Raw genomic sequence first — 23,526 nt, 5'->3', positions numbered from 1 at the left:
TGGGATATCTGGTCGGCATGGACGAGTTGGATCGAAGGGTCTGTTCTGTGCTGTACATCTTTCTGACTCTGTGATTCCAATGATCCAAAAAATGTGAACCCTCCTCCTTTGGACCAGCTTCCTCAGCCACACGTTCGACTGCTGTATCCTGGTTTCCTACCCTCGGTAGTTTGTGGCACCAGGCGTGATCCAGACATTACTAGCCTTGAGGATCTCTTTTTAAAATTCCTGCCTAACTTCCTATGTTCTCTCCTCCGAATCCCAACCTTTTCACTTCCTATATCATTAGCTCCAATGTGTACAAAGACTTCCGGCTGGTCCCCCTCCCATTTGAGAGTATTCCGCACCTTGATATCCTTGTTCCAGGCACCTGGAAGGCAACACAACATTTTGGTGACTCGCTGTCAGCCACAGAGACATGTATCTGTGCCTCTGACTAGACATTCCTTTATCACAATTGATCACTTCTAACCTGACATAGTTACATTAGATGCACTTTCAGTTCCGGAAACCTGGCTGTCACTGCTACATTCCTCAGATTCCAATCTCCCTCTTCCACCTCCTCTCCCTACTCCACCCCTGCATTTTCCAAAACAGCATACTTGTATAAGATGGGGAAAGCCACAAGAGACTCCTGCATGACCTGCCTCTCTTTCCTACTTTTCCTTGATTTCACCCATCCATCTGACTGTATCTTCAGTTTATCTCCCTTCCTGCAACTGCCATCTATCAAACCCCCTGTCTTCTGTAAATTTCTTATTGTCTGTAACTGCTGCTCCAACCAATCCTTGCAATCTGTTAGGATTTGCAACTACACACACTTCCTGCAGACATAATCATCAGTAACCAGGAAACTCTCCCTAATCTCCCACTTCTGACAGAAAGAGCACATCACTCTACTAAAGGCCATCTTTGCACCTTAACAATCTACAGAACATAGCACAGTCTTCCTGCTCTGAAAATGCTGCTCCACCTTAATTTAAATACTTAACTTGGTACCTATGTTTTTATATTTTTAAAATTTAATCAAGAGACCGATTGCAATAAAAAAACATATAATCAAAAAAAAACCAACTCTATTCACTGTTGTAGATTTACAAAAAAAATCCTAGTAAGGTTACATTTTAAAACTAGCCACTTAGCTGCTCCCCTGCTGTGAGCTCTCCCACACAGGTTTCTCCAAGGTCAGCTGTGAGTTTCGCTGTTTGTTTATTCTTAGACAAACTGTGATGTCTACTTGAAACTGAACAGTAGAGGCAATCAGCTGTGCAGAATCACTGATGTGAAAGACATGGCATGAACGAGTTGGACCTAAGGGGTCTGTTTCTGCGCTGTACATCTCTATGACAACAGTGCAGGTTCATTTCTCCATTTGATTCACCTCCCTTGTGGTCATTGCCTTTGTCTCTCTGCTTTTTTAATGTGCTGTTTAGATTCTCTACAGTGTGGAAACAGGCCCTTCAGCCCAACAAGTTCCACACCGGCCCCTCTGAAGAGAAACCCACCCAAACCTATTCCCCTACCCTATATTTACCCCTTACTAACACACCTAACACTATGGGCAATTTAGCATGGCCAATTTACCTGACCTGCACATCTTTGGACTGTGGGAGGAAACCGGACCACCCGGACGAAACCCACGCAGACGCAGGGAGAATGTGCAAACTCCACACAGACAGGTGGGAATTGAACCCAGGACCCTGGTGCTGTGAGGCAGCAGTGCTAACCACTGAGCCTCCGTGCCATCCTGTTGTTTTGATCTTTCCCCCCCAAAGTTCCAAAACAATGCAACAGCTTATAATATAGGAATGACTGCTCCTAGAATTTGAGAAAATCAGCCCCAAAATTGAAAATATCTCCAAAAAGGACCAGCTCTTAACAGCCACAATTTTTCTCATTCTCCATCTTGGATTACCCTTCTAGATTCCCAGTTCATCACGAACATGTTTCATGCATTTACCTATTGAGTTATAGAGTCATAGAGATGTACAGCATGGAAATCGACCCTTTGGTCCAACCTGTCCCTGCTGACCAGCTATCCCAACCCAGTCTAGTCCCACCTGCCAGCACCCGGCCCATATCACTCCAAATCCTTTCTATCCATATACCCATCCAAATCCTCCTAAATGTTGCAATTGTACCAGCCTCCACCACATCCTCTGGCAGCTCATTCCATGCACGTACCACCCTCTGCGTGAAAAGGTTGTCCCTTAGGTCTCTTTTATATCTTTTCCCTCCCATCCTACACCTATGTCCTCTAGATCTGGACACCCCAACCCCAGAGAAAAGACTTTGTCACTTTATCCTATCCATGCTCCTCATAATTTTGTAAACCTCTATAAGGTCACCCCTCAGCCTCTGACACTCCAGGGAAAACAGTCCCAGCCTGTTCAGCCTCTCCCTAGAGTCTTGCTCGAATTTTATAGGTTTCCAGGACGTCCTTCTGTATTCTTCTTTACTCCTGTGAATATAGTCCCTAACTAATCCAATCTCTCCATCTGTTAATCCTGCTTTTCTAGGGACTGTCTAGTAAACATTTGTTATTTTCCCTCCATAGCTAAAATATCCTTTCTCAGATAAGGAGATCAAAACTGCACATGCTACTCGAGGTGTGCTCTCACCAAGAGCCTGTATAACTGCAGCGAGACCTTCCTGCTCTTGTTCTTGAAGCTACTCGCTACAAAGACTAAAATAATATTTACCACCTTCACTGCTACACCTGCATGCTTACTTTCAGTTACTGGTGTACTAGGACCAAAGGCCTTGTTGCATTGTTCCCTTCCTCAATCTATTACCATTCAGTTAATCTGCCTTTGTTTTGTTAAATTGGATAATCTTGCATTTGTCCACATTGTGCTGCATCTGCCATACTTTATCCATTTGATCAACTTATCCAAATCACACTGAAACATCCCTGTATCCTACTCTCACTCAACCCTCCCACCCAGCATTGTCTTCTACAGTCTTGGAGGTATTACATTTAGTACGCTGATCTAATTCATTCAGCTCCATCATTTATGGTAGGATTTGTCACACATTTGTATCTTGTCATGGACACAATGTACTTCTATTACTAAATTGTAAGATCTTAAGATGGGGATTGAAGTACATTTGTGTTTCAGTCACAATTGCTTCTCAGCCTCTAATATCACTTCAGTTAAGACCAACACTTGAGGGAGAATTTCAAAAGAGAGAAACGTCATGGAGTTTGAAGAATAATTCAGATCTGTTTCATATTCTACAAATAATATGCACAGGTAAATAATTTATGCAATTAGAGTATAGGAAAAAAAAATTGGTTATTTATCATATATCAGCTTGTGTCCTACATTACGTCTAACCTGACCAATTTGAAATTATTCATTAATAACCATAATCATTCACGATCGTGTGAAATAGACACCAGCAAAGTTTTCAAAGTTGATCAAATGGGTAAAGTATGGCAGATGCAGCACAATATGGACAAATGCAAGATTATCCAATTTAACAAAACATAACAGTAATTCATTAATAAATATTGTGAATAGCTGGGGTTCAAGCATTTGATCCTTGTTGTACTCTATTAGTCACTGGATGCTACTCAGCAAAGGACTTATTTATTTCTACTCTTCAATGTCTCTACCAGGCAGTTCTCTGTCCATGTCAGTATACCACCCCTCATCCCATGTATTTTAATTTTACATGCTAATCCCTTAGATGGAGCTTCTTTGAAAGCCTTCTGAAAGTTCAAGTAAACGACATCCACTGGCTCCCTGTTATCAACTCTTATTAGTTATATCCTTGAAAATCCCAGTAGATTTGACCAGCATGATTTCTCTTTTGCATGTCCATGCTGGCTAAAAAGAGAAACAATTGGCCATTTTTGTGATTGAATCGAATTATTTGTACTAATGTTATGACTCCAATTGGAAGGACTTGATTATCAGCACATTTCTTGTATCTAATCATAAAAGAAATGCATAAGCTGAGAAATCTGTAGAGAACAAAGTTTGAGTTGCTGGTTTCCATTCTAGTGAAGCAACATAAAAGAATCATCATTGTACAAAGACGGAGTTCCAAAAAATACCAATGACAGAATTAACATGATTGAGTTTGTGAAATTTTTCTCTGAAGTTGCTTGAAATTAGCGAGAGTCACAAAGGCAGGCCTTGTTAATGTAAAATTAGAACCTGTGATGTAAATAAAGGAGATGTTAAAGATAGCTCAGAAATATTTAAATTGAGAAGAAATAGAAAAGGTGAAACAACAAATTTCCTACTGGTGAATAAATTATCAATGAAATGTGGAATTTGCCTGTTTTTCTTGTCAATCTTCCACACAAAAATCTGTATTGATATTTATCATGTAAATTTGTATCTGTTTTTAATTTTTGCTCTATTGCTAATGGAGATACTGCAGCTCCATCATTTATGGTAGGATTTGTCTCACATTTGTATCTTGTCATGGACACAATGTATTTCTATTACTAAATTGTAAGATCTTAAGATGGGGATTGAAGTACATTTGTGTTTCAGTCATAATTACCTCTCAGCCTCTAATATCACTTCAGTTAAGACCAACACTTGGTCTTGAGGGAGAACTTGAAAAGAGAGAAACACCATGAAGTTTGAAGAATAATGCAGATCTGTTTCATATTCTACAAATAATATGCACAGATATATAATTTATGCAATTAGAGTATAGGAAACAAATTAATTGGTTATTATTTATCATATATAGCTTGTGTCCTAGATTGAGTCTAACCTGATCAATTTGAAATTGTTCATTAATAACCATAATCATTCACAACATCATGTGAAATAGACACCAGCAAAGTTACACACATAACAGTAACTGGGCTCTTCTGAGACAATAGTGGTGTTCCTGCCTCGGCCAGAGTGCCTGGATTGAAGTCCCATGTGTGCCCTAAATTACTCTCCAGCTCTTCTAATACTGCTTGATCTGCTGTGCCTTTTCCAGCTCCACATTTTATTGATACTGACTTCCCAGCATCTGCAGTCCTTATTAACTTCAGGTTGCCATAAATATTTCAATATGTCTGGATGGATTAGTTAAAAATATTTAAGTATCAACAAAGTAAAACAAAGTGCAACAGGAGATTTTGCTATGGATGCTGGAAAGGGGAAATGGTTGATGGACAAGATAAAGGTGAACCAATGATAGAATCATTTAATGACTAGTGGAGATATGGCAGGGCTGGGTATGTAAACACAGGCTTTAGTTGAACCACTTTCAATCTGCAGCAGAAATTCCATAATGACACTCTGCGCCACTGCAGATCACAATACTTAGCTATCAAAGAAGTGTCAATCTAATTGTTATAAATGTTACCAAGAATGCCATAGATCCTGTCAAACTGCCAAAGTGTTGTCCTGGTCTGCTCAACCAGAGCTCTGTGTCAGGCAAATTCTGGACAGAATTCTGACCCTCCAGGCAAATTTTGAGAGGAAACTTTACTTTAGACCTTTGTTGGGATTGGTACAGGATCGATCCTGTCTGTGGTATTTTCACACAGATACTTGAATATTATTTGCAGTTGGGGTTTTCCAGCAATCTGCCAGTGGTACTTCTAAATAAAGAGAGCACATAGTAACAAAGGTACATAAACAGTCAATATTAACTGTATTAACAGTATTAACTGTGCTGAAACAGTAGATAAAATGCCATCACTTTTATTGTATCTTCCAGCCTGTAATTATTTTATAGCATGGTGCAGGGAGAAAAGAAAACTGGTTCCTACATGACCTGGAAGGCCCTTGTGACATAGTTGAAACAAATGGTGGTCCCTTCACTAATACAAATTGTGTAAAACAGATGGCTGACTGTCTTTCCAGGTGTTCACCAATCAGATGGTTCACCTCAGTGATAGCTTCCCTGCTGATTGTGAACAGCCTCTGCCAAGATAGCTACTCTGTTGTGGAGCACTGTTCAGTTGTATGGTACCTGTTGTTTGTGTTTCTCTATTGTTAACTTAGCCTGACCTCTCTCTCCAATGCATTATGATTTATCTATTAAGGGTGGTAATTCCCAATGCTTCCCCATAAAGCAAGTACTATTCAGCTTGCTCACAGTTCAGATGATAAGCTAATTAATTCTAGGTCTGAATATGCAAAACACTGGCATTCTGATTTGACTTGGGAAACTTTGGTGATCTTACAGAGCTTTAATTTTGCTGTTTCTCTTTCTTTTTGGCTAATATTCATAAATCCTGTTTTGAAAGAATGGGAATAATCTGAGAAGCAAGAAATATGAACCACTTTTATTTTAGATTTTCTTGGGATTTTGTGTTGGAAGTCAAACATTTGTCTTGGTTAAAAGTCAAGAAAAAATACTTGATTACATATTCTACAGGAGTTAAATATCTTGGCCCAAACCCCACTTTCCAACTATGATCAAAAAGAATTTCTATCCACTTACCGTCCTCCAATTTCCCTGGCCAATCTTCTGATGCAAGATCCTGCAGAATTTAGTCAATGCAAGAAACCTTTGAGACATCAGCAAATGGTATTTGCACAGAAGTCCTACACCCTTTGTTCATGGCATAAGCTCCTATATTCTGTCAAGTGTTCATGAAAAAATTGAAAAGCCTGGGACATTTAAACAGTGTCTGTGTGAATACATACAAAGGTGCATAAGAGTGGATGAGGTAAGTGGATAATCTGGATAGGCTGGTGAGGTCTGTTCAGATCAGGTTATTGGGAAGTTCAAGAGTTGAAGGGTATTTGGAGAGTGAAGTTCATAAATCAGCATTTAAGATCCTATAAGGGGGATTGGAGGTAGAGAATCAGATGTCCTGTGGTAAAGTTTTGTCTGATTGGGAGGTAGTAAGGGCATTTGGGGATTGTAATCATGTGGGGTTAGTAATATAGTTATTCAGGAGCTTGAGGATTTTTCCATGCATCATTTCCTCTAACAATTCTTGTAAGTCAGAACTCTCCAAAGTCTTTGACTCTGGATTTTGAAGAATCCCAGGATGCAGGAAAATTGGCCATTCAAATCAGTACACCAGGACTCGATTAGGTCCCCATACTTATTTTGGGTCATATGCCTTGTCTTTGACTGTCCATAGTTAGTTCATAGTTTTTGTCTCCCCAGAATTGGTGTTGAACATACGTGGACCTTGTTAAATACTGAAAAGTGTCAATAAAGAATGAAAATTAAAGGCTCACGATCATGGTTGCATGAAAAGTAGGATAGGTTATTCATGTTTGCAAGAAATTCATCATCAAATAAAATTAAAAGTATTTATTTTAGAGAGATTTTATACTGGACAACATTGAACAGTCTGCTTGGTTATTAGTGCACCAAGGAAAACAAGCTACCATTGTGAACAGGGATTTCTAACAATGGCTAAGAAGGTCAGTTCCATGACAGCATGATAGTTTTTTTTGGGGTTCATTCTGTGTAGTGCCAGAGATTCTCCTAACACTGCAGTAATGACTGTATGAAGTAAAAAGGGAACGTTCAACTTCAGTAGCTACTTTAAAATGATTGAGGTTGTATATATGTCATTTGAAAGTCTTCTTAATTAGAATTACCACCACACTTTACTGAATAACTGTTCTGCTGCTGTTGCTCAGGCAACGTCTTTAACTAAAAGTGATGAAAAATGGTAGTGTTCTTGGGATCAGTGAGAAGACTGCCTGTCTGGAAGTATTAAATTATCATATCTTCACAGTAATTAGAAGCTATCTGTCTTTTAAAACAGTCATAAATTAGATTTTTGGGCCACTGTTTCTAGTGGACACCATCCCTGCAGCTCTTCCTTCGTGAAACAATCTTTCACTAATTTTTAATGAATAAACAGTTTTGCTGATAATAGCAAAACAGTTTTCAATAAAAATTCCGTAAGAGAAATTATAAATGCAATCTGTATGAAACAGAAGGGGACAATTGTAGTGCAGCTACTTTTCTTTGTGCTTATGTTCTCCTTAATTATGCAATAGAAATGAGTATACAGCTTGCATAAAACATCAGTGACTGATTTAAGCTATGGAATGATTTTTACCAGTTTAGAGACCTATCTGCTAATATTTCAACTTTTCTAATTTGCTGCATATTTTCCCTATACGGGAGCTTTGTTAAATTATGTCTATTATGTGAGCGATTCTTATTTTTATCATTTTTAAGGTTTGTCCTTATTTCTCCACCAACGTGCATTTTCTTTTCAACCCAAGCAGTATCACTTAAGTGAAATGGTCCATTCATGGACATTTACATTGACACCATCATGATTTTGTCATCACATCAGGATGTGCCTTTTAACAGTACAGTTAAGAAACTTTTATCCCCATGTCAAAATCAAAGCTTGAAGGTCAGTTAATATTTAAATTCCAGCATCCTAACTGAGCGCAGTTCATACTGTAGATGCTGCATTTTTCTGTGCTTGCATATTTTACAAACTAACCTTAATGCCTTTTTATAGCCTGTAAATGTTTGTGTTCTCTAGCTTCCCTGTTACTGTGCATATCTACCTGTATATGTGTTGGAGCCTAGATCCTCTGGAGGCCAGGAGCTGCTATTGCAGCAGAAATAAGTCATTGCCTCATGTAACATTTAGCATTTGTAGTACCAAGGATCAATCTGGCAATATGTGGAATATAAAGCACTTAGTTTTAAAACTGTCATTAAGTAAACAATATAATTTAATGGATAAATATTTAAATATTTAAGAATTCAATTATTTTAAATTTATATCACTGCTGTATTGCCTCCTTGAACTGCAGGGTAGGAATCTCCATTTTCAGCTGAAGAGGATTTATAGCTCTTCAAATGTCACTCTGGTGAAGGGTCCTCAAAGTCATCTGAAAAGAATGAAGAATCAATACTCTTGTCTGCAGGAAAATTGAAATGCTAGGATCTCCAAGCTTTTAGCTGAGTTGAAGAAACAGAAATTGAAATATAATATGTTAGAAAAAGACAGTAAGATTCCAGTGCCGTGACAAGCAGTGAAGGATCAGGAAAAAAATATAGATTAGGTTTAAGAAAGTTTGGACAGGTGGAAAATGTCAGAAGCTATATGGGAGGAAGAATAGCAATAGCATACACAATTGTACTGAACAGGGAGAGATACCAACCGCCCTTGTGGACTAAGGTGGATTATGTTTGGGTGGATTGCCTGTTGATCTTACCTCAAGACAAAAAAGAAATCTCTCAGACTTTCCTGTAATGTTCAGTATATTGCAGCATATTTTATTGTACCTTCATGTATAAAAAAAGTTTATATTTGAATGACAATAAATGCCACGTTATATAACATTTACACCATATTCAGCTCTTGGCATTTGAATTTGCTGATGGATATAGTCAATGAGAAATATTGGAGGTGTACTGTTTATGAAAAGAAAGCACAGATATAAATGTGATACATTTTTCTATACATTGATGGGCAAGTCATTAATATTTAAGAACATGGCAGAACAAGCTTGAGTTTTCTCGGTTGTGGCTGATCATCTACCTGAATTCCATGTGTGGCATCATCCCCATATTTCTTTTAATTGATAACTTTCGATATGCCGATACAATCTATATTTTGATTATACTCGACTGAGCTTTGAACCTCTGGGATAAAGAATTCCAAAGATTCATTGTCCTCTGAGGGAAGGAATTGTTCCTCCTCTCAATTAAAAATGGCTTGTTCCTTATGCTGAGATTTTATCCCCTCCTTGACCGTCAGCTGGGAGGAATATCCTTTATGTATTTATCCTGTCTAGCATTTTGTAAATTTTGCATGTCTGTAAGAAGTCACTGTTGAAAGAATTTTTTTATAGGTCCTCAAGCTGTAGTTACACATAGCAGAGCATAAATTAACAAATAATTGGGTGATAGTAAGATACCAGATAATGACTGATTTTAATCATCTTGTACATTGGACAAATCAAATTGGTTTGAAATTCTTTACATGTAAATCTGCGAGTTTTTTTTATGTTAAAGAACTGGTTTTATTTTATTGCCATTTTTAAGATTTCATCCACGTTTTTCAGAACAGCTAAGACAAATAGTTTTTTGCAATTTTTGAACAACAGAACAAGAAAACAATTTTGAACAAAAAGGAAGTTTGTAACATGACTTTTCCTCTAGCACTGAAATGTGGGCCACAAAATTGGACTGAAGTGCCTGATTTTAGGGTGCTCCTCAAAATATTAGGGCCCCAACATGCCAGTACATTTCAGGCTAGATGTGTGTAGCACACCATATTGAATAAGGACTAGTATGGTGTTTACCTCCACACTTCAAATGGGCCCTCAGTATATGCAATTGAAGGACCTAATGCTTGCTTGTAGTCTCCTTTTTAAGATTGGTTTGCTTTAAGGTAGGCCACGGTTGCAGTTATAGAAACCAGTCCTTGGATGCAATGGAACCTAGAAGGTCACTGATTCTACTGTCACTGCATTTGAGCACCACTTCCCCCAACATCTCCATGTAGCATACATTGTAACGATGATCCTAACTATTATCTGGCGATTCATCTCAGGGCCACCCAGCTTCCTGATGTCCAGGGACTCTACCAAGCATTGTTTGCCTTTGTCTTTGAGTAACAGTACACATTCCCAAGGTGACAAGCTGCTCCAAAATGACAGCTATCATGAACACCTTGGTAACTGTCCACTAGTAGTGAGATGGTTCCCAGCGGTCACAAGCTCAGACCGTAATGTTGTCTTTACTTCTGAAGACCTTGACTGTAAGTTGGGTGAAGGGTTGATTTTATGTGCCTTTCTATGTACCTTTCTGATCGGAACTTAATTCTGGTGGAGGCAGGAAGGTGGCAGATTTAGTGTGCCTCACCAGTTACCCTCCTTGACTCTAAGCTGGCCATCTCTGGGAGTGGAAGGTTATGTCCATAGTGAAAACTTCCAAGTTTTTATATACTACACATTTCTGCAGTGCCATGTTCAATGTGGATTCGCAATTTTGTTTTATTAACAGTTTGACTATGTAATTTCTCACCTAGTTGTACAAGCATTGTGTTCGTTCCTGTTATGGGGGAGAAATGGAGGCACTAGAAAAAACAATTTTTAATGTTAAAGTTCTATGCACGTGATCACCTTGAGCTTTCCTAATTAGAAGCTTTGTGTTGAACCCTGGGACTTTGATCGCGAATACAATTTAAAACTGCTTAAAATGTTACCATGGAGATTGAGAAATAATCTATAATTGTGGTTTTAAAAATAAAATTACAAAGTCCGTTTGATAGCTGTTTAAAACAATGCATTTTGTATCTCTATCTTTAAATTCTCCAAATTATTGACATATATAACGAAACATGAGTAGATGACTCAAATTCCTTTGCACCTTGCAACATATCAATGGGGAATGAACAATGGAGTACCATTTAGACGTGGGGAGGGGAAAGGGGGAAGAGTTATTTCTTTCTCTGTTTTAGACGTCCTCTGTCTCCTTTACTGCGCGCACACACGGCATGTACATTAAAGCACTCATGATTTATGAAGGACTTGCTCAAGAGAAGGATTACCTGTCATGGAGCGCTTATACCAGATTGGTTTTACTTTAATTATAAACCGCGCTTTCACACCGAGTTCCCTTGCATGCTACGCAAGTGCAAATTATTTTTATTGTTAATTCTAATATATTTCTTTAATGTTCTCTTTCGGATATCTGTTGCAGTTGATAATCGTCCAATTTATTTCCACTTTTATTTCAAACAGATCCGATACAAATCGGTCCAAAATAACTGTGCACTTCCATTGATAAATTGACTGAGAGCATCCGATATTCCAGTGTAATCTCAAAGCATGCCTGGAGGGCGGAGCTCGTGGCTTCCTATCTTGTCACATTCAAATGTGTATCTGGCCATTCACTACCAGTTATTGTCTTTAACAAGCTCTGCTGAACAGGCTGTGGTTGATGCTCATTATGGGTTTCAGGGAATGTTAAAGCTGTTAGCAAGCCAGAGCACTGGCTGTATTAGAAAGGGGGAGGGGAATTTATTTGAACATGCCCTTAGGCTGCATTGCCTAATAAGACTTGTTAATTTAACCCTCGTGGTCCCCTGGTTACATTTCACGCACACATCCTGCGTGGCAAAGATTCTATTGCACGTATTGGTTGCCTTCTTTCATCACAGTGAAAGTGTTTTTTTTCTTGCAGGTTAAGAATGGTTAAAGGTATGTTACAATCTTTTATATGTGGATTGAGATGTTTAACTTCATAAATCACTTGTTCTGCACGATGCTTCAATGTAGGTTTTAGAACAATGAAATGAGTGTTTTTCGAATTAAAACTGGTTGGTAATTTACGAATCTTAAACTGTCTTTGTCAAGCATAAAGATGAAATACATTGTTCATGAAAAGAAGATAGCCAGGAGGGGGTGGCTGGTCATGGTGTTAATTGGGTCCAACTGGAATTGAAAACTCTTGGGACTTAAATGCTCAGCAAAATAAAAACCTTAAAGCTAAGAGGCAGCACTGTCTAATAATCAAACTCTGTTAATCTTTATGAATGTGAGCAGCTTCTGTCCATGTGGCAGAGCTCTGGTGAGTTTTTACTTAGAATGTGTGACAGAATCCTTTTGTCTTTTTCGTTTATTTGACCTTGGTAACTTTTTTCTCTTTCCCTGCCAGTGCTGTGAGGTTCAGTTTCTGAATACAGCTGCCCAGAGTGCTGTTGGCTGGCTGGTCTGCCAGTATTGTTCTAATGCTCATTCCATATGTATGTCACATCACACTTCTCCCCTTACCTCCCTCCCTCCCCCCCCCCCCCCTTCCCCCGGTCCCCGTACACACCCTTTTTCAAGCATATCCGTTTGGTTTCTTATCTGGAAAGACTGAATTCTTTCTCGCTGCTGTAACTGCAAATTTTAAAGTTGTAAAGCTGAAACTCGGCAGTGACTTGTGTAGCCTTGAGCGAATGGACAACACAAGAGCTTGCACTGAATATCTTGTCTTTTTCTACTCTATACTGATTTTGGACTCCTTGAAGTCTAAAGAACTAATCTTGGCAGCTGCCTCGCTTTTTTTTCCTGTTACCGTGGTAGCGCCTGCAATGCATTATAATAGCACAGGCAGGTTGGAGTTCTTGTGCCTGATGTTTTTGGATTGTTAGTTGCGACTTCAGGGGAAAGCTCTCATCAGATATGAGCAACTGCTCGTGTGCTTTCCTATTTCGGTCCTTTTAAAAGGTAGGATTTGTTTATACAATCTAAATACTTTTATTGAAATAATTTTGTAATAGATCGGGTGGGAGAGGTACCGAACCTCTTGGATGGTAATTTGATTCAGTCGAGTGTATTTGAATAAACCAAGATTAAAATAATTAAATGGTGAGAGAACTGTAGATTTGATTCATACAAAACTACAATTTAACCGTATTTCTTAAAAGTACCCATTTTGATTGGGTCATTTCTGATTCATACTATTGTATATACTTGTCAATTGGGATTAATGACGTACCAGATTAAAACCTACAATTAAGTTTTAAAGTCTAAGCTTTAATATGTTTAAGACTCAATGCAAAATTCTAAAGCATATAGCAAATCGCTAAGATTTATATTTTGCACCTGCACTGTAGTTTTCATATAGTTTTCAGCAGAAAACAAAATCAGTATTGGAAATCCTGTTAAGGGAAGTGTTATCTTCATAGTCTAATATGTAAAATAACAAGTTAAAGTTGTAAATTTCTTATTCATAATAGCTTCATTTCAACACAAACTTCAGATCAAATTATGATACACTTGATGCTTTAAATGAATGCACTCATTTGAAAAACGAAACCTTGTACATGGCGCCACATGTCCAGCAATTCCTCAGTGTGGACTTGTGCATACAGAGTTGGTGTGTCTCTTTTGACATGCTACACACTTGTCTCTCTATCTCTATGATGTCTGTCTCAAGATATTAATTTGTACATGGCATCAGCATGATTTATAGATTTGAGATTAAATGCTTAAAATATATTGAGCATTAATTAATAATTTTAGCATTTAGTGACTTCTAAGTTGGCAAAACTCAGCGAAATGAGTCTTTCATGGTGCTATTTTAAATGCTTGAACTGCACTTTAAACTGAAATTAACATCATCACATGTACTGTGGTATGGTGACTCGAGCCATGAGAACAGGAGATTCAATGGTCCTTGAAATCTTGCCTAATGTTGGCAGATAATTCCTTGGAACTGGCAGGCATGTGTTGCTGAACTGTCATGGCTGTTCCCAATTACAAATATCATCCCCAGTTTGTTGGATTTGAAGGTTATACATGTCACTGTGAAATATGTATTTTTTAACAAAATTCAATGAAATGATCCTATCCGGAATAAGTTGTTTGCATTGGAGATCAGATTTCATCACTTACAAATATCATTATTTTTTACCTGTATTCTGTTTCACAGGTGTCGCTTTTTCTTAAAAATTACAAAGAACAAAAACTTGCATTATCTTTGGGTTTGGTATTTTAAAGTTTTATTATTTTGGGCATTTAGCAACTCTGATTCCACTCCATGAGCCCAACTATTTTCCTGTCAGTTCATACATAAAACCAGATGTGATAAGTTTGTCATTGCATCGCCATATAATCCAGTAAGATTGGCTTGTTGAGCATGACAGCAGGAAGCTAAAATGAAACAAAGATGCTGATATGATGTAGCATATTTGTTCAAAATTCCTTTTTATAATTTGGTATGGTGCTAACTCAATTAACATGAGGCTTCAACATATGATTTGCATTCATGTGGATCCCAATGCATACCTTATGGTGTTTCAAAAAAATCAAATTAAGGTAAATGCAAATTTCCATACATTTTAATACAGTCCCTTTGAAATGACTGCATAAGCACAGATGTGATTTAATTTGGCTAATTTTGTGTCTATATTAGGAGAAATATGAATAGTTTTGTTGGAAAGATTTTGAAGGTAGATGAACAAAGGCTTTGGTTAAATAGTGGTTCCTTCAAAATTCACATGGATCAAACCACAAATAAGTCAACATCAATTTTCAGTTTTATATAAGTAAGAACAAGAATAAAGATATAATGATTAATTTGCATAAACCCATGGTAGGCTGCAGTTCAGTGTACTTATTATAGAAAGGATATTGAAGCTATAGTGTGTGTAGGTTCACTAGGATGATGTCAGGAATGGGAAGAAAGACTTTGGGCCCAGGCACATTTTCCAATGAATAGAAGACTAAAAAGACACCATTTTTTTATTAAACAAAGTTTGGGAATGGCTGTTTACCCCATGTTTGTTATTTCTGACCCAGTTAATCCTACAGTACTGTATAATATCTTGGATATGATAGGCCATCAAAAACAGAGGCGTGCAAAATAAGTTTATTAATATGATGCCAGAGAGTGCAAACTGTGTAGAGTGACTTGAGGTGCTAAAACTATTTCCAGTCGATCACTGGTTTAGCTCCTTATTTTAGTCAGGAACTATTTCAATAGAATGGTAGTTGTCGAGTTGAGGAAAGGGCCATTGCTTTAAAAAAATCCTTGAAAGTGAAGGCAGCATTTCAGAATAAGGAAAGCAAAGCATTTTTGGAGCATGAATACTTATCACAGCAAGTGATTAAGACAGATGTCACATCTTATAAAAGAAAATTGGATAAATATTTGAAACTGAGTTTACAACTCTGAGGGAAAAGGACCCTGAGGTCCTTTCAGCACTCTAGCCTCAGGAGCGTGTCCACTGTTACTAATTAGAAGAGACTCTTGTAGTTGCTGTGGGATTATAGGCAAACCATTATGCTAATGAATAGCATGTGTCATTTGTGATGCCTGCTGATATACAGGAGCACACTTGGAACTAGGATAGAGTCTACAGGGCATGAGGAGTGCTGCCTTATACTCCCCTACCTATATAATGTAAATACCTAAAGACTGCTATTTACCAGAAGGAGGATAGATTCTCTTCTATGTTGTATGGTTAGAGTATGATGGCAGAGCTCTTAGATCCCTCAGTCTGAGGCAGAAGTAGTGACACACTCTTGGGCTTGGTTAACACTGTAGATGAGACAAGCTGCAGAACTGATCAGTAAGATGCACTTTGCACAGTGCCCAGCCTGTAGGAGGAGAGCAATGAGAAGGCTCCCAGCCTGAGATGAGTGGTGGTGGACAGTCAAATCACAATTGCTTCAACACCAGTACAACTCTTAAAAATGTCAAATACTCTTAATTTCTTGACACATTCATCAGCAATGGACAACTCAATTGGGCCTCAATTCTTATAGTGGGTAGATTGACTGCCAACAGTTGTCTTGCTGGTGTTAGTCTAAAGCTAATGATACCCTGTGCATCATGCTTTTCTCAAGAATGAGAAGCTACTGTAATATAGGTCTCTCAAGTACTGACAGTGTTATTTTTGACTTTGAATAATGTGCTGTGAGTACCCCACATTTAGGCGATTACAGTTTTGATTCTGTTTGCCCAAGATTATCCCTGGTGTCAAGTGAATCATTTTGAATGACTTTTAACCTGTATGATCTGGGTTATATCTGGTATAGATGACTTGCCTATTATACCTAAAGAGAAGTGATTTCTTTGTTCCAAAGATGGCATATCATCCTTGTATTAGTAATCTAGCTTTTCTTCCAAAGATGGATGCTTTAAGGTACTAACCTCTTTGTGTACATTAATGTTATTTAATTGTGATTCACTGGTGGTTTTGACTCCTACTTAGTCTCCCACGTTCTTACAGAAGTTTCATTGACATAATAAAACTCTATAAAGTTTGTTTCTAATTTTTTAAACTCCATAACTGCAATAGTAACTTCAAGCATCAAAGGGTTTAAGGAATTTGAATTGGTCTATCCAGTGATGTTTGATATTGTTATACTGTAGAAAGTTGATAATGGCTGATTATCATCTTGAGCTAGGTTAGTTTTGTGTTCCCATAACCACCTCGAGCTGTTTTTTGAATTTCAGCTTTTCCACTATCCGGATAGTCCTTTCCAATGTGAGTTCCACTGATTATACTTATTTGGGAGAGATGAATGAAATATTTCTTGAATTAGTTCTGATTGTAAATCACCATAATCAATTGTATAAAAGATCACTTAAAGTTGTCAGGTTTTCCAGGAAGGAGTAGTCTTCATTAAAATCCTGTTTTCTCCATTTTTATGGTTAGTACCTGATTTAAAGAAGTTGTCAAATGCTGCTACCATGTTATCAAAGTTATGTATCTCTTTTATTCTGTCCATTTTAAATATTATCTGAATTAGTATAGAAATTATGTCAAAATTGATTAGATTAAAGACCAATATATCCCTTTGGCCTGATAATCTATATTCCAGAGTATTTAAGGAAGTGGCCCTAGAAGTAGTGGGTGCATTGATGGTCTTTCAAGATTCTGTAGACTCTGGAGAGCTCCTATGGTTGGTGTATAACTATTATAATCCCACTATTGAAAAAAGGATGCAGTGAGAAAACAGGAAATTAGACTGTTTAGCCTGCCATCCAAAGAGAAAATTTGAGTTCATTCTGAAAGATTCAATGGCAGAGCACTTGGGAATAAGTGACCAGGCTGGATAGTCTGCATGGATTTAGGAAAGGGAAATATGCTTGCCAAATCTACTGGAATGTTTTGATGGAATTAGAGTTGAAGGGGTATGGATCCACAGAGATTAGCATGTAAAATTAAAGCATGTGGGATTGAGGGTAGTGTATGAACATGGATAGAGAGCTGGTTGGCAGACAGGAAACCAAGTATGAACAAATGAGCCATTTTTCAAGTGATAGATGGTGACCAGTGAGGTACTGCAGGATTCAGTGTTAGGACTCCAGCTATTGGTTTAGCTGAGGGAACTAAATATAGTATCTTCCAGTTTGCTGATGACATAACTAGTCACATTATTAATAACTTATATCACTTGCTATGCTATTATCCATGCATATTTGCTGATGACAAAGTCAGGTAGCATTGTCGATGTTGATGTGTCAGATAAATGGGCAAAACTGTCCATTTATCTGACACTGTCCGGATGGAGTTTAATGTAAGCAAGTGAGTTTATACGTTTTGAATAGGGAATAAAAGATGGATCAGGGCACTTTTCAGAATGAAATTAATGAACATTGAATGTTCCAAGGGTTGAAGGTTCAGGTACCATCTTTAAAGGTTCATATTTAAAATGCCATGAACAGTTGTAGAAAATAAATGTAGCTAAAACTGTCACGTTTTAGAGGACTGTAATATAAGGACAGGATTAGGCCCCACTTAGAATACTATGAGTAAATCTGGACACTACTTTAGAAAGGATATTATATTGGATGGAGTACAATATACATTTAGAAGAATGATACTTGGACTTCAGAGGTTAAATTGAGATTATGCAAATTAGGCTAACCATTCAGAAGATTAAGGGGTGATCTGATTGAAGTCAAGATATGAACAGGAAAAGCCAGTTTTATCTACCTTGTTTTGACTTATTATGGATTCTAAAATTAGAGGACATTCTGAGAACTAGGACTAGACCATTCAGGAGAGATGTTAGGAAGCACTTCTACACACAGCATGGTAGATGTTTGGAACTCACTTTCACATAGTGGGACAGTAGTACATTATTAAACCTGAAATGAAGATCCGAATTGTAGGCTTTCTGTTCTGTTACGTGGATGCCACCAAGTGCCAAGACTTGGATTTTACAAAAGAGATAACTAGAAATTCTGTATCTAGATGCACGTAACATTGATTAGAAAGTAAATGAATTGACTGTATACATCGAAGTAAATGAAATTATTTGATTGCGGCTGTGGAGGTCTGGATCAGAATTATGAGAACTGTGTTCTGATTTGAGGTACCTGTCATTCAAGAAGAATAGCAAGTGGATAAAGGTTGAGGGGATTGTGCTGATGATCAGAGATGTCATTGATGCAAAAGTTAGAGATGGACTTGGTTCAGGAGACCAGGAAATGTACTGAATTGCCAGTGGAAGTGGTCTCCAGGCATTAATATTACCCTAAGCATTAATCACCATTAGGATAAATACATAAGACACATTGGGTTCTTATGAAGGGATGACAAACATGCGTAATTTTCAACTTCACATAAATTAGACTCAAATTGACAATAACCTAGATAAATAGTTCATAAAATGCTTTTGACAAAATTTCTTAAAGCGGCACGTGAAACCAAACCGAGAGCATGTTCTATTAAATGAAGTCTAGATTAGAGTGGTGCTGGAAAAGCACGGCAGGTCAGGCAGCATCTGAGGAGCAGAAAAATCAACATTTTGGGCAAAAGCCCTTTATCAGGAATGAGGCTGGGAGCCCTTGAGGTTAAACAAAGGTTAACGTATACATGAGACTTCGTTTAATATGTTTTGGAAACAAGGATGAGGTCCTACAAGCTGAATTTAGAGAGGTAGGAGTTAAACTAAAATGTAGGAGCTCAAAGGTGGTAATCTCAGGATTGCTATCGCTCCCACACGCGAGTCAGTAGGAATGGCAGGAAAGCTAAGGTGAATACATGAATTGAAGCGTATTACGAGAGGAAGGGATTCAGATTCTTGGGACATTGGAACTGGTTTTGGGGGATGAGAGACAAATACAAACCAGGCGGTCTGCACTTGGGCAGGATTGGAACCAGCTGGGGTGTTTGCTCATGCTATTGGGAAGGATTTATCCTAACGTGGCTAGGGATCGGAACAAATGTAGGAAGTCGGAGGGAAGTAAAGTGGGTACAAAAACAAAGGTCAGTAAGGGGAAATGTGGAAGGCAGAGAAACCAAAGACTCAAATCAACAACTGTCACATTTCGCAACAACAGTGAAAGGGCCATAAATGTCCAAAAACCAATTGAGCCTGAGGGCTCTGTGTCTCAATGTGAGCTGCATTTGGAGCAAGGTGGATGCAACTGTGCTAACAGTTATTAGTGGATATAATGTATTTGGCATCACAGAGACTTGGCTCCAGAGTGACCAAAGATGAGAACTCAACATCCATGGTTGTTCAATTTTCAGGAAAGATAGATGGGAAGGGAGATGGCTGGTTAAGGAAGAAATTAATGCAGTAGTAAGGGGGAGCATGAATCTTGACGATGTGGAATTAATATGGGTGGAGCTGTGGAACACCGAAGGGAAAAAGACATTAGTGGGAATTGTGTGCAGACCATCAAACAGAAGTTGTGATGTTGGAGTCTGTATCAAACAGGAAATTGGAGATGCATGCAGCAAGAGTACAGCAGTTATTACGGATGAATTCAATCTACGTACTAACTGGATGAACCAAACTGATAACAATATGATGGAGCAGGATTTCCTGGACTGTATGAGAGATGGTTTCCTTGAACAGTATGTTGAGCCAACTAGAGAGTAAGCCTCCTAGACTGGGTATTGTATTATTAGATTAGATTACATTACAGTGTGGAAACAGGCCCTTCGGCCCAACAAGTCCACACCGACCCGCCGAAGCGAAACCCACCCATACCCCTACATTTACCCCTTACCTAACACTACGGGCAATTTAGCATGGCCAATTCACCTGACCCTGCACATCTTTTGGACTGTGGGAGGAAACCGGAGCACCCGGAGGAAACCCACGCAGACACGGGGAGAACGTGCAAACTCCACACAGTCAGTCGCCTGAGGCGGGAATTGAACCCGGGTCTCAGGCGCTGTGAGGCTGCAGTGCTAACCACTGTGCCACCGTGCCGCCCACAGAGGATTAATTAGCAACATTGCAGTGCAAGATCATAATAAAGCAGAATTCTTCATTAAGATTGAGAGTGACACACTGTTGGAATATTGCGTGTAATTCTGGTCTCCTTCCTATCGGAAAGGTGTTGTGAAACTTGAAAAGGTTCAGTAAAGATTTACAAGGATGTTGCCAGGGTTGGACGGTTTGAGCTATTGGGAGAGGCTAAACAGGCTGGGGCTGTTTTCCCTGGAGTGTCGGAGGCTGAGGGGTGACCTTATAAGAAGTTTATTAAATCATGAGGGGCACGGATAGGATAAATAGACAAAGTCTTTTCCCTGGGGTGGGGGAGTCCAGAACTAGAGGGCATAGGTTTAGGGTGACAGGGGAAAGATATAAAAGAGACCTACAGGGCAACTTTTTCATGCAGAGGGTGGTACGTGTATGGAATGAGCTGCCAGAGGAAGTGGTGGAGGCTAGTAAAATTGCAACATTTAAGAGGCATTTGGATGGGTATATGAATAGGAAGGGTTTGGAGGGATATGGGCCGGGTGCTGGCAGGTGGGATATCTGGCCGGCATGGACGGGTTGGATCGAAGGGTCTATTTCCATGCTGTATATCTCTGACTCTATAATTAAAATAATATGGAAGTTTTAATCCTGAGGCTATTTAAGTAAGATTCGAGTGGTGCTGGAAACGCACAGCAGGTCAGGCAGCATCCAAGGAGCAGGAAAATCTATGTTTCGGGCAAAAGCCCTGGATCTGATAAAGGGCTTTTGCCCGAAACATCGATTTGACCGCTCCTTGGATGCTGCCTGACCTGTTCTTTTCCAGCACCACTCGAATCTTTGACTCTGATCTCTAGCATCTTTAGTCCTCCCTTTCGCCTAAATGTTTAAGCAAGCACATTTAAGGAATATGGGCAAAAGGCAGGTATATGGAGTTAAGCCATAAATCAACCATTGTATGGTAGAACAGGCATCAATTGGCTGAATGGCCTACTCCTGTTCCTGTGAGACAAAGCTGGGTGGTAGAGTGAACTATCAAGAGGATGCAGAGATGGCAGTGTTGAAATGGCAAATTGAGTGAATCAGCAAATGTGTGGCAGTTTAATGTAATATGGATAAATGAAAGGTTATACACTTTGGTATCAGAAGCAGTAAGGCAGCTTATCAAATAAAAGATTGAGAAAAGAGGTGCAATTCGACCTGGGTGTCCTTGTACACCAGTTGCTGAAAGAATCAGTTGCATCAGGTAGTGAAGACGGTAAATAATATGTTAGCCTTCATAGCGACATGATTTGAGTACAGGAACAGGAATGTTCTGCAACAATTGTGCATGGCCTTGGTGAGATACTGCTTCAGGTGTGATATGCAATTTTTGCCTCCTTATCTGAGCTCTTGTTGTGGAGAGAATGCAACAAAGGTTTATCAAACTTCTTCCTGGGCTGGCAGGACTGAAGTGTGCTGCGTGCATGATGTGGGAGATACTGGTGTCTCTGGCTCCTATAGCTGTGGAAAGTGTGTACACCTTCAGCTTCAGAAGGAGTATGTTGCAGCACTGAAGAAAGAACTAGAGGACCTCTGGCTCATCCAAGAGAACGAGAATTTTCTGCATGGGACCTTGTGAGGTCAATACACAGAGCATAACAGAAGAGAGAAGAAGGGAGATGACTATGAGGAAGGAAGAGATGATTCAAGTACAAGAGACCCTGGGGAAAACTCCCTCATGAACAGGATGAATCTCTTGGAAACTCTGTTGAGACAGATGACAATGCCAGTCTGAGAGGCAGACAGATCTGGCAATTGAAAATTGGCATGGAGGCGGAGCCATAGAGTCAGACATCATGCAGAGCTGTGGTAATAGGGGACTCCATAGTGAGAGGGACTGAAAGAGGCTTCTGCGGCAACAGGTGGGATTTGAGGATGGTGTTGCCTACAAAATGCCAGAATCCAGAACGTCACCGACGTTACCTTGGGCTGTAGAGGGCAGGAATAGGGAGATAATGGACTTTAATATGTGGCTGAGGAACTGGTGCAGGAAGCAAAGATTTAAATTCTTTGATCACTAGGGTATGTTTTGCAGTAAGGATAAATTATACAAGAGGGACGGATTGCACCTTAATAGGTGAGGGACCAGCATTCTGGCAGGCAGGTTTGCCACTGCAGCACAGGTTTGGGGGACGGGACAACTGGAAATTTTGAGAAGGAAGCTAAAGTGAGAATGAGAATATGAGAGACAACTGAATCAATGGAACAGAAAACTGAAGGGATCATACAGTATGAGGCTCAGTTGGAAATTGGCAGGTACGATGTTGTAGGGAAACTGAGACATGGCTTCAAGTGGACAAGGCCTGGGAAATGAATATTCAAGGCTATATCGAAAGGACAGACTGATGGGCAGAGGTGGTGGGGTGGCCCTGTTGGTGAGGAATGATATTCAGTCCCTTGCGAGGAGGGAACATAGAATCAGGAGATGTAGAAACAGTATGGATAGAGCTGACATTTCTAAGGGTAGAAAGACCCTAATAGGAACTATCTACAGGCCTCCAAACAGTAGTCTGGATGTGGAGCATAAGTTGAATAAGGAGTTGAAATTGGCCTGTCACAAAGGTATTACTACAGTTATGGGGGATTTCAACATGCAGGTAGACTGGGAGAATCAGGATGGTACTGGACCCCAAGAAAGGGAGTTTGTGGAATGCCTCCGAGATGGATTCTTAAAACAGCTTGTACTGGAACCTTCCAGGGTGAAGGCAATTCTGGACCTAGTGTTGTGCAACGAACCAGATTTGATCAGGGACCTTGAAGTAAAGGAGCCATTAGAAGGTAGTGACCATAATATAATAAGTTTTAAACTGCAGTTTGAGAGGGAGAAGGGAGAATCGGAAATGTCAGTATTGCAGTTGAACCAAAGGGAACTATGGAGCTATGAGGGAGGAGC

At 39.2% G+C, this 23,526-nt stretch overlaps 1 protein-coding gene across 9 annotated transcripts in view; it reads left to right on the top strand.

Annotated features, from left to right (window-relative positions):
- The window catches only part of LOC122550578 (protocadherin Fat 3-like), an 801,871-nt gene that overhangs the window by 140,310 nt on the left and 638,035 nt on the right, over nt 1-23,526 (top strand). The window contains exon 1 of one of the 9 annotated variants that reach the window (XM_043691527.2): nt 12,848-13,139. The exons of the other annotated variants lie outside the window; for them this stretch is intronic. The gene's annotated coding sequence lies outside the window, so the exon portion shown is untranslated. Of the gene's footprint in view, nt 1-12,847; nt 13,140-23,526 lie in introns of those variants that run through there. 9 annotated transcript variants of the gene reach the window in all.

This window comes from Chiloscyllium plagiosum, unplaced genomic scaffold (genome assembly GCF_037043375.1).
Source record: "Chiloscyllium plagiosum isolate Xiang-an unplaced genomic scaffold, Cpla_swu_hap1 HiC_scaffold_6, whole genome shotgun sequence".
NCBI classification, from domain to species: domain Eukaryota; kingdom Metazoa; phylum Chordata; class Chondrichthyes; order Orectolobiformes; family Hemiscylliidae; genus Chiloscyllium; species Chiloscyllium plagiosum.
Note: the sequence above shows the minus strand (reverse complement) of the source record. Positions and strands in the feature narration are given on the sequence as shown.